The 10,457-nt window shown below is 41.8% G+C and overlaps 1 long non-coding RNA gene across 1 annotated transcript in view; it reads right to left on the bottom strand.

Annotated features, from left to right (window-relative positions):
• Positions 1-2,543, bottom strand: part of LOC109301250 — a 39,133-nt gene extending 36,590 nt beyond the window's left edge. The window contains exon 1 of the long non-coding RNA XR_002098486.1: positions 2,216-2,543. This is a non-coding gene — a long non-coding RNA (uncharacterized LOC109301250). The remainder of the gene's footprint in view (positions 1-2,215) is intronic.
• Positions 2,544-10,457: the final 7,914 nt, after the last annotated feature.

The following is a 10,457-nucleotide window of genomic DNA, read 5'->3' on the forward strand; positions in this document are numbered from 1 at the left end:
CGCTGGAGTCACACTGAAGAAAGAGCAAAAGGTTGTGAGATACAAAAAGAGGAAGAAAGCACTGACTTCTGGGGGAACAGCATTCCATTAGATAGCTGGAGTATGTGCTGCAGAATGGTGGGGTACTACATTATCTCCTGGTAAGTCCTTAAGAAAGATGAAGAATGAAGTCACCCATATTCAGCCAATGGGAAAGAAAAGCTAAAAAAAAAAAAATCATTAACAAAACCCAATTCCTTCAGGTTTACTCTAGATTTTAATTATGTAACCAATGGAATAATAACATCCTGCTCATGTAACTGCTTTAAAGGGATCACACATTTCATTAGGTCTTTGCAATTAGACTATGATATTAAATACTAATAAAAACTACTTAAAGTCTTCTGACAAGAATAGCTGTGTATTGTAATAGACACGTATTAGTACTCATGGATTATAGCAGGGGTTGTCCAACTTCACTGGGGCCAAGGGCTGCACATGGGGCCAGCATGCACTCCCCCAACTGCACACCATATGGAAGGTGTGCTGTACCCTGGGATCCCATCATCCCACCACCATTCCAGCAGCATGCATCCTTCCATGTAGTGCTGGCAGTGTGCAGACCCCCACTCTCCGCCACATTGGCTGTGCAGAGGGCATACAGACCTACCCTGTGTGGTTGTGGGAGAGGCAGCAGCTGGGCCTACAAGCTACATGTTATCACATAGGCCACCAGTTGTACAGCCCTGGATTATAGGAAGGATCAAAATCTTTGGGAAGGTAGATATACATGGAAGAACTAAGGGATGACTACTAGACTACTAGGTAAGGGGCATATTTCCTCCTGTTTAACAAAGAACAAGCTTGGTTGGTAGGGAGTAGGAATAACAATTTTTAAATGATGTCCTATAGACCACTTCATGGTCCAGAAGCTGAATTTATACCAAAAACAAAATTCTTTCTAGCCTTCAAGCACTGAGTCTTCCCAATAGTGAAATATAGTGCTCTTTGAGGATTACTCACCCTTTACAGTGGCTAAAAGGGCCAACGTGACTTCAAAGGGCTCAAAAGCCCTGGGTCTAGCCAGGAAAGGATGCCAGGAGTGCAGACACTATGGAAGATATCCAGAATACTTTTGTCTTGAACTTCCTGGCAAGATTGGTGTAAGAAGTGGATCAGAGTTTGGGCAAAGAGGGGCTAGGTAAGTGGCAAGGATGCAGCATACAGTACTTCAGGGATTCTGGGCCTCTCTGTAGGCAGTCTAGGTAAGTGGCTGTTACTTAGGCAGGCTTCTAGGACTAGGTGAAGCTGAGGATCTCATCACTCCTCGGCTGCTCAAAGATTGGGAAGATATAAAGCTGGCTAAAAGCTAACCGTGGCTCTTGCTGCCCATGGAAGTTCTGTGTGGCCCCTCTGGGACGCATAACGTATACTCTTTCTCCAGAATGTTTTTTAACCAGCTGAGCGTATCACAACACACCATGCAGTTCCTCCACCCTTCCATTTCTTATACATTTAATGAAGGTTGAAACAGAAGGGATGACACAGTAGGACAGAACCAAGTTGCACAGTTATATGTCGAAATAAAAGCAACATGCATAGTAGGTGACCATGGGAGATTTGCTATTAATAAATGTAGATTTCTGCCCTTGGTGACTAAAAATAAACAGAACAGCTACAGTGTCTGCAATTCTCGGGTTTCTTTCATATTAGTTTATATATACAGCTTTGCTAACACCGACTCTTAAAAAAAACCAGGACCCGATTTTCCCCAAAATTATAAGATTAGCTTTAAAATATTAAGATTTAAAAATGAAATATTTGTGCTGCTCTTTTTATTTTCCTTCCCCTTTGGGAGCTTTCAGGGTATGCTCAGTTCATACTTCCAAGTTTTCCTCTACAAATTTATTTTAGGCCAAAGCAAGTCTAATCTAAAATCACCGGTTGCCAGGGGCCAAATAGTTACATAGAACCCCAAAGATTGTAAGACAAGTGCAAAAGTTGGCAACTTTGTATCTGAACCAATATATAATCTTGCTTAAATATAATATGGAAAACATGCTATCTGCCTTATTTTCAAATATAAGTTATATATATGCCGGTTCCTTATGAAGTAGGCTATTGCCTTTCCCAGTGTTGTCCTTCTGGCACCTTTCACAAATCCTTAATTCATGTTAAAGAGGGGATAAGGATTTAAAACTACTGAAATCGCTCCAATTAATTGAAATTGTACTACCTTTCAGATATTGTTTCATATATTTGTCCTCAGTTTCAACAAGAACTTGCTCCCTCCCAGCCTTGCTGCTCTTTGAAGCTGTGGTGAGACACAGTGTTGACTTTGTGACTGGGTTTGTCATTTCCATAGCAACAATCTGATGTCATCATCACAGGATTCTGACTTCACTGCAGGCTCCAACAAAAAGGAAAGCTGGGCTGTGAGAACACTTATTAAGGACTTCAATAACAGCAGATGGATCTCAAAAAACCCCCAGAACCTGGCCAAATATAATTTTATTCAGGTGTCAATTCTCTCTTTCTTTCTAGGTTTGTTCTGGTGGGGAGGTTTGTCTAAAAAGAACAGAAAAAAAAAATTAAATCATCGTGCAATTAATCAAACACTCTGCTGGTTTCCCAGTAGGCAGATAGCAAAATCAGCTAATTACTTCATTCAAAAACATCTGTTAACCTATTTGTATAGGGCTGTATTTTCCCCGTTACTCCCTTGATCCCATCTCAAATACAGGGTGTCAAATTAGTTTCTCTCTGCTCTCTAGACACTGACTGGTGTCAGTGAAAAGTCGCAAACATCTACAATAGTTTGTTTCTAATTCCTTCTGAGATATTTTATTGTCAGCTCCTGGAACCATCTTAAGTGTTTGGATAATCTAACTCTTTTCTGACTCTTTTTGTGTCTTCCTCTGTTTTCAGTTATTTTTCTTTTTCCTTTACACATGCAGCTGATTCATTCCTATTTCCTCCCATCTCCCTGGTGAATGTGGAAGAAAAAGAGCCATTGAGATTGCTGGTTCTGTATGCCTACTCTGTTTTTCAAAACCCTACAGCCTTCCTCAGCAAGATTACTCCTTTATGCTGCTGTAAAATCTTTTATTTTTCTTCACAGCTTGTGCAATCCTAGTTTCATTTTTCACTAGTGGTTTTCCAGAGCTATTTCTTGTATTCTGTAATCAACACAAGGTTAGTGTCTTATCTACAGGGTTAGTGGCTCAGATACTCTTCTCTTTTCCTTTATCATTCCCTGCATTTCCCTAGCTATTCATGGTGGTTGTTTACTACTTCCAGTAAAAGTTTATTTCTTAATGTTGCTCATGCACTGAGTTCCCAGAAACCTACCTCAGTGTTCTGCCTTTCTTTTTTTGTCTTTCTTCCTGGCTTGACTCTACTATGACCACTGACCTTTCTAGTAGTCTGAACTTCCTCTAAAATGTGCTTAGCTGAATCTAAAGATGGGCTTTTGGGGACACTTCACATCCCAGTAATTTGCAAGTTCCCTCTTCAGAGGAACATACGGAACCTCAACTAAGTTAAATGAGTGTTCTTCATATGTATTTATGCCTGATGTATATCAGAAGGACCAGCTTCCCCTACAGACAGAAGGGTATTCAATGGTTTATACAGCTATCCCAGAACAAACTTTGGTCATGATTGAAACAGGGTTGGCAAGCTGATCAATTGACCAGTTAACTATTGTCAATTGACTGTATATTTTTTTGACTGGTCAAAGATTATAGTAATTTTACAAAAAATAGCCTAGTGATTACAGTACCCAATCCTGGCCCCTGCTCCCTTGGTTGTTTATGCATTTTACATTAAACTGCCATTGAATAGAGGATAGACGTAATCCTGAGAACAGGGACTGAGAGCCCTCACCTGAGCAGTTATTGTTTTGATTGCAGTTTTGAACCTAAGCATCTGAAGTACTTCCAAGTCCTGTTTTAGATACCTAAATCCTTTTTGGATCTGGCCTTTGGGTACCTAAACCAGGCCTCCAGCAGACCTATAGCACTTATCACCAAATTGCAACTCAATTAGTCACCTCTCTCCCTCTCCTTCCCACCTGCTACCTAAGCCTGGAGGTACGTAAGCTTATTAGGTGCCTCCCTGTTTAACTTTAAAGCCGGTAGACACCTCTATTCTTTCTCTGGGCATGCTTCGAACTGACCTGGTTTGAGCAGCTCAGGACTCAGCCCTACCCTTGATTGGATTACAGATTTACTTTATTAGTGTATATTAAAAGGAAGGTACAGAATTGAAGGGGTGGAAGGAAATAGCCACCCTTGTCCAGATCTTTGTATCTCATACAGGATGAGTGGGGGAAGGACACAACTAAGTTATATGGCAAGACTGTAGCCTAGTTAGCTTGAGGGTGGGTTGTGCTGGGTTGGAAGGGGAGGGGATAGGGGAGCTAAAGGTGCAGCACTTCATCTTAATCAAAAGAAACACTTCCCAATCTAGTAGGTGTTCTCAGAACACAACAAACAGACTAATGGGATTGGGTCCCACTCAAAATGCACTTCTGACCACTTTCCATTAAAAACCAACCAGAGGAGGAGCCCACTTTGTATCTAATAATCTCTTCATTAGATCCCAAGCTTAGGAAGGAGGAGACGCATGTTCCCAGTCTCATCCTGATGAGTTTCTAGCTCACACTACTTAACAAACAATGGGTGAGCCTGACTAGGAGCATTCTCCAATTCTCCTGTAGAAGACCAGTCCTGGGTTCTAGTTTCCTGCTTGTAGCATCATTTTACCTTAAACAGCCATTGGATAAAACACATGAACAGTACTTGGGAATAATCACATGAACAGTCACTAAGGAATAATTCCTACTTGCTAGTTCTAGGCGACAACCTGTGCAGTACAAGGTTTTTCTAAGCCATTCTGAGGTACCTAACTCTTGTCATACAGTGCTCAAGGAGCCTGCATTAGGGAATGTATGGTGGAGGTTAGGGTTTAAAGGTCAGATGCTAAGTCCCTTATTGGATTGAGCCCTTAGACTCCTCGCTCAAAGGGCAGTATGGCACTGGATGTGGCAAGCAATCCTTAATGCCTGTGATAGGTTCAGAGCCTGACAAATGGGTAACTGCATATTGGCCCTTTTCACTGAATTCTTGTCCAGTTAAAATAACACAGGTTATTTTCCCCCAATTTCCTCTTCTTTCCTGGAAAAAAAAAAAGAAGTCCAGCCATAGAAACCACTATCAAAGAGATCTTCAGATCCTGTAGTTACTCTATAATTGTCAGATGTACCTCAGCGGACTCTCCCTGTTTGGTCTCTTCACCTCTCTGCCCTGGATTTCTGATGTACAGGCCAGGCTGCATGTTTATATTCTAGACAGCAATTCTGACCATGCTGCTGATTAATCTTATTGAAAATTCTTCACTGAGGACGGCTGACCATTCTTGACCACCCACTCAGAATAATTCTTATCCTGCATTCTTGCAAGCAGAATTAGTTGCAAAGGGATCTCCTATGGAAAGAGTTGGGAGGGTGAAGCTGAGTGTCTCTGCAGTTTATTTCATTCAGTTTGTAAAGCATGCACCTATACCTGTGAGACAGCTGCTCAGTGTGTATTTAAAGCTGGTGTTGCCAATCCATTGCCACGGCTATAAGAGAGCTGTACAGTAATTCTTGTGGAAACAACTATACTTAGCAACAAGAATGGGTTTTTTTCAGTTAGAAAGGGCAGTTCATTTTTTATTTATTCCAGCACCACAGATAAATATACCTGTGAACATTCATTGCTTTCAAAGAGGATTTGATTTTAGAAATCATGGGCTAAATTAATCAACTAGATGACAGGTAGATTTTCATATTTTTTATTTTATTAAACATCATTTTTTTTTTACTTGTTAACATTCAAAAGGGAATCAATGAGGTGTTCTAGTGATGATTACTGAATGTCTGTGCTTATGGAAAAGGAAGCCATAAGTGAAGACAATGGTACAATTCAAAATGCATGAAGGACCAGTTTTCTACAAAACAGTAGCTGGTATTATGGAACGAAGGGAAACAAACCCAAATTGAAACTTTGATCCTAAACACCACTGATTGCTGGGAAAGCTCCACTGTGGATCTACCTGGGTTAAGAACATTGGTAGGAGTAATTAATCTTCACAACTGTCTCATTAAAGTAATTATTATTGCCCATCTTAAAGGCAGAGAAGGTAAAAGCCTTGTTTGAGGTCACAAATGTAATCAGGTGTTTGAAGTCACAGATGCATGGCAGACAGTAGAACTATTCTGCCTTTCTTGTGCTATACAGTTACTCCCCTGCTCTTTCAAATCCTAAACCTTGAATCCTGGTTATTCTTTGGAAAATCCCAACCCTCAAAGCATCTATAAATTAACCTTTGGATCTGCTGCACCATGTCCCAGTAATCAGCTCTTTATGGGAAGGTCCTTCTTTAATAGAAAGGCCTCAATGCTTGTACAGAATCCATTCTTTGGAATTTATTTACTGATGAAGTTATTTATCATGTGGTTAAACAAACACATATAGAAATGGTATCCTTCTCCATTAAATGGCATTAGATTGTAGAGGTTATTTTTACAGAAAGCTTTTCAATTTGTAGAAAATGTTATTGGGGTCAACCTGTTAAATTTGGTGGGATTTTTCATTAGGAAAAAGTTATCATTGTAGTAACAGGCATAATATTTGACAATCCTTGACAATTTTCTATGTAAAAAAACATTCCCTTTGTGGGAAGCAAAAGCCTTACTCCACTTTCCCTGCCAGCTCTCTTCCTGGGAGCTGGCAAAGAACTGAAATGGCTAAGTCTCCTGTTTGCCAGTCACTTCACAGTGTAGATATGTCTTGTCAGCTTCAACCCCCAGCCAATTCACAAGAACACAGAAGGCATGCTGAGATTGGAGAGATGGCACAAAACACACACGAATGAGCCCAGGAGCCCAATGAATGCAGTATCCTGGCTTTGGTGTTAGCAAGTTGCTTAGCAACAGAAATGTTTAAGATGATGGCATCCCTAGTTTGGGAGGGCTGAGGTATTTAGCTGTCCAGCAGACATTAAAATAATCATCAGTTTCGGTGAGAAGGACACATCAAACACTGGACCAACAAGAGCCACCAATGCTGCTTTTTTTTTTTCTTCCTTTGGTCAACTTTTGATTTCCTTCTAGCATTTTAGGGAAATGAAAGCTGAGTTTTTGCTCCTACTTATGTGCAAGCTGCAAAACACTGAAGGTCAGATCTTGGCCTCTGAAGCCAATGCCATTTTTTCTCTACAGACTTCAATGGAGCCAGGTGTTCACCACTATTGTTTTCATGCAGAATTGCCTGCACATATTTGAGAAGAAATCTAAGCCCAAAATACTGCACAACACAAACAGAAAAATAAAATTTAAACATCTCTTCTGTAGTTTGTATGTTTCAGGCAAAGAAGTTAGAGGGTTTGGGGTTTTTTTTAAATTTTCTCATATATCAAAAGTTAGATTGAAATAAGTTTTATTGCATGGTAAATATTTTACTGAGAGACCAAAGTGATATGAGTAAGTGCCATGGAACAATATTCTGGCATCATTCTGTTACCAAGGAAACGCCGGGTGTCAATTGGAGAAAAATCTCTTGTGGAAAATATAAAGGCGCTGCAGCAAAGTCAGAGAGCATGCTTTGCCAAAAGCATCAGAAAGTTTCAGTCTCTTCTGATGAATGTATTGAAAAGCCAAATTGAAAGGGTTTGGTTGTGTAGGTTGAGAAAAGTAAAGCAAGCTTTAGATTATACTGTGTAGACCAAACAGTATCTTCAAATTTTAAGACCCAAGTGATGGTAAAACTTATCTATATCTTTATTACTCATGGTCACAAGTCAGTTTGCAACTCTCTTGCTCCTCCTAGATTGTTAAGTGTTGGTTCATCTAAGTTTTATTAGATACTAGCAAATTGCCCATCAAGAATGACGGGAGGAGGGGTAGGGCAGGGCGGTGGGGATGGAGACCCGCGCCTGGCCCCGTGCCCCCCTCCTGCTGCTCCTCGTCCGGCCCCACTCTACCCCCATCCTCCTGCCGGTGCTTCAGGTCTGACCCTTCTCCCCCTTTCCCCCCTGCTTCAGATCCAACCCTCTGCCCCCCTACCATAATGAATCTGGTCCCGCTCTCCCCTCCCCACCACTGCTTTGGGTCTGACCCTGCTCCTCCCCCGCCCTGCTGCTTTGGGTCCAGCCCCACTCCCTCGCTCGGGCCACACAGCCTGGGTCACCCAGCCAATCACCACTCACCCTCTTGGTGGTACATGCACAGTTGGCCAGAAGCATTATGGACACACAGACAGACAGACAGACTAAGCCTTTTATTATATTAGAATTTTGTGGGTTTTTTCCCCCAACAATTTTTCAGATTAGTAGTTTGACTGGACATGCAAGGCACATGCTATAGTCTTGCTGCTTGAAAGAAAGTAGTGTGTACTTCCTAGCTGGGCTTCCAGTGGGAACATTAATTTCTTCAAATCCCAGAATTGCTTTCAAGATTTTTCTTTTTAACATTTCTTAAAATGTTCTGATTCTGTGAAGTTGCTGACTACAATCTTCACAGAGAATGAATATGACAGTATATGAAGAGTTAAAGCAAATTCCTTTTGAAAATTCAAATGAATATTCATAGAAAATATTTGGGATGAGTTATCCTGCTCTATATAGAATACAGGAGGGGTACTGCAAAAACTTAAAATTAGTTTAGTGAAGTCAGTGGGACCTGTATTGTTGACTTCAGAGGGCATAAGATCAAGCTGTTATTCTCCAATCAAAAGACTTCTCCAGTTGTGTACATCCAGCTGACAGCATTAGGAAGAGCTTCATCACAGATGCCTGACAAGGAAATGAATTACTTTGCAAGAAGGGATGCTAGTGATTTAATACCTGAGGTGTTGCTCTTCAACTCTGACTCAATACTGAGTTATTACTCCAACAGCATGCTTGGATGCTAGGTTTAGTATTGTGAGTCCCAACACTGTGATGTTAAGACTTCTGGTGGATGTTAGAAAGCATGGTCCATTTGACTTGGTCCCCTGGTCAAATTCTGCTGGAAGTTACACACTGCTTCAGTCTGCTTAAAATCCCTCTGTAGCTTCAGTTGAATACAATTATCTTTATTCTTCTTGCTCCACTGGGTACTGTTTTAAAAACTCCTGCCTTCCCCTCCATAACTGTGTTGGTCAGAAGTGTATACTCTGGGAACATGGGGTGGACTGCAGCCTTCCCATGGGGGAAGAATTGTGTCTCTTCATTGAGTCTACGACGGAAGAGAGGGAAGGGGAAGGGAGTTACAATCCCTAAGGAACTGAAAGGGAAGGGGAAGCAAGTAACAGTCCCCCAAGTACTGTGCTGTGTCCCCACAGCAGCACACTGAGGTTCTTGGTACACATTAATTTTAGGTGGCTCCTGGAGCTCTTAACTTTTGGTTTGTCCACATATTAACAAATAAAACTAGTTTTAAGTGAACTTTAGATGGCTTAAAGTTACGCTGGGGCAGGTTTATCTCTCATCCATTTTACCCAGCTCATGTTCCATTAATGTTTGGCCATTTCCCACAGATGAGAAACCCAAGATGCAGTCCTCCAGCATCCTACTGTCTTCCTTTAGCTTTTTATTTTATCCTTCAGTGACTAACTTCCTTCAGTTCACCACCCTTCCCCTCCCCATTTCCTTTCCACCTTGCATTTCATTACCTGCCCCATTAACACTCTGTTTCCCAGCTTCATGTACTTCCCGCTTCCCTCCCTCCCCACCTCCCTCAAGCCCACCTCTCACATGCCCACTTAGAGCAGACATAGAAACCTGTCCTGGCTCACCAGATGCTCTAGTGGCAAGTCACAGCTGTGCCGGTGGGGGACAGTCAGAGAAGGCTTTTTAGCCTTAAATTGCAACTTCTCCAAATTCGAGCTAACACTAACACATATCAACATCTGAGCAGCACAAAGTCCAATATGTAGTAAGGCCCTTAGCTGCAGCTGTCCCACGTAACTAGCGCTGCCTGGACAAATGCTGTTCACTGGTTGAAAGAGAGGAGACAGTGCCACATTCAGCCAGCAGAGGGATCCATGGGGAAAAATCAGGGGGAATGAGATGATGCACAAGGGAAGGGGTAAAGGACAGTGCTCAGACTCCAACTCATGTGAAAGATACTGCAGTTTCAGCTGACATCTGAAGCTCTTCATTTCCTTGCCAGCTGGAACCATTTCCTACCCAAATGCAGAGCTGCAGTGGTTTCCCTGTAAGAGCTCAGCTTCTAGTATGGCACCTGAGAGATGTTTCCACATTTTCAGAAAGGGTTCATGTCCCAGCAGCTTCCACTCCCTTGTGGTTCTCAGCAGGGGCAGCTGGGTGATGACCATTTTTAGAAACCTGGTGTGACCAAGAAGGTTTTCATAGATTTCATAGACATTAGGGCTGGAAGGGACCTCGGAAGATCATTGAGTCCAGCCCCCTGCTCCAGGGACAGGAAGCCA

Source organism: Gavialis gangeticus, unplaced genomic scaffold, assembly GCF_001723915.1.
Source record: "Gavialis gangeticus isolate Ggan-Ray unplaced genomic scaffold, GavGan_comp1, whole genome shotgun sequence".
Classification (NCBI taxonomy): domain Eukaryota; kingdom Metazoa; phylum Chordata; order Crocodylia; family Gavialidae; genus Gavialis; species Gavialis gangeticus.